General features: G+C 46.1%; 1 pseudogene; it reads right to left on the reverse strand.

Moving 5' to 3' along the window:
• Nucleotides 1-258: 258 nt before the first annotated feature.
• On the reverse strand, nucleotides 259-376 carry LOC126199849 (5S ribosomal RNA; annotated as a pseudogene).
• Between the last annotated feature and the right edge of the window lie 1484 nt (nucleotides 377-1860).

Consider the following 1860-nt stretch of genomic DNA (forward strand, 5'->3'; position numbering starts at 1 on the left):
TCATTCCAGTTTTCAAGAATGATAGTGGGACACATGCACATAATTATAGGCCTATATGCACTCCGTCGCCAGGCCACGAGTGGCCTACCGGGACCATCCGACGGCCGTGTCATCCTCAGTGGAGGATGGGGATAGGAGGGGCGTGGGGTCAGCACACCGCTCTCCCGGTCGTCATGATTGTATGCTTGACCGAAGCCGCTACTATTCGGTCGAGTAGCTCCTCAATTGGCATCACGAGGCTGAGTGCACCCCGAAAAATGGCGACAGCGCATGGCGGCCTGGATGGTCACCCATCCAAGTGCCGACCACGCCCAACAGCGCTTAACTTCGGTGATCTCACGGGAACCGGTGTAGCCACTGCGGCAAGGCCGTTGCCTATAGGCTTATATGGTTGACGTCAATCTGTTGTGGAATTATGGAACATATTTTATGCTCAATATTGGGACTTTTTGGAGAACGAAAATCTCCTCTATAAAAATCAACGTGGATTCTGCCATACGTAACTGAGTTAGCTCTGTTCCTCCATCAGATCCTTAGCGCTTTGGACACGGTCCTCAGGTATGCCACATTCCTTGACTTCGGTTAGTGAAAATATACGAGCTTACCGTGTATTGCACCAGATTTGCTACCGGAGTCAACATTTCCTTGCATACAGTACCCAACACACTGCTCTTAACGGAACCAAATCGACTGATGTAAAGGTAATTTTTGGAAAACCTCATGGAAATGTGATAGGACCTTTACTGTTTACTGTGTAAATAAATGATGTAGTAGAAAGTGTCTAAGTTATTTAACACTGTTCGCAGATGATGTGGTTGTCTATAAGAAACTAATAACGCCAGAAGACAGTATCGACTTCCAGAATGACCTGCAGAGGGCTGATGAGTGGTGTAGGCTCTGGCAATATTAAAACATTATTACAACATATAGCGCATACTTCGGAAAAGAAATCCACTACTGCACAACTACAGTACTGACGACAATTCTCTGAAAACAATATCCACCGTAAAATATCTAGGCGTAACTGTCCAGAGAGACCTTAAGTGTAGTGACCACATAAAATAAATAGTAAAGGCACATGCCAGACTGAGATTCGTAGAAAGAATCTTAAGGAAATGTATCTTATCCAATAAATAACTGGCTTACAAACGCTTGTTCATCAGTCTGGGACCCTCACCAACTAGGATTGTAGAAGAAATATACAAAGTCCAATGAAGAGCAGGCCATTCGTCATGAACTCGTTTTAGATGGCGCGAGTGCCTTACAGAGATGATCAACAAACTCCAGTGGCAGACACTGCAAGGGAGGCTTGTGTTTCAGGGAGAGGTTTATTATTGAAATTTCCGGGAAAACTAGGATAACATATTACATTCTCCCATATACATCTCGTGAAATGACCACGATGAGAAAATTCGGGAAATTAGAGCTAACATAGAGGCTTACCGATCAGCATTCTTCGCGAGTGGAACGGGGAAGTGGCGATCTGTTAGTGGTATCTAAAGTACCCCCCACCACACACTGTCAGATGGCTTGCGGAGTATTGGTGTTAGTGTTGATGTAGAACGAGCCAAAGTATAGGCTACATCAATTTTCACACCTGCCAATTGCAACGCACATTGCCTACCAATTACGACGACAGTCTATACCGGCACATCCTTCTCGATCGTAATAGGCTCTGAGCACTGTGGGACTTAACATCTGTGGTCATCAGTCCCCTAGAACTTAGAACTACTTAAACCTAACTAACCTAAGGACATCACAGACATCCATGCCTGAGGCAGGATTCGAACCTGCGACCGTAGCGGTCACGCGGTTCCAGACTGAGGCGCCTAGAACCACACGGCCACGCCGGCCAGCCGA

This window comes from Schistocerca nitens, chromosome 8 (assembly GCF_023898315.1).
Source record: "Schistocerca nitens isolate TAMUIC-IGC-003100 chromosome 8, iqSchNite1.1, whole genome shotgun sequence".
Lineage (NCBI taxonomy): Eukaryota > Metazoa > Arthropoda > Insecta > Orthoptera > Acrididae > Schistocerca > Schistocerca nitens.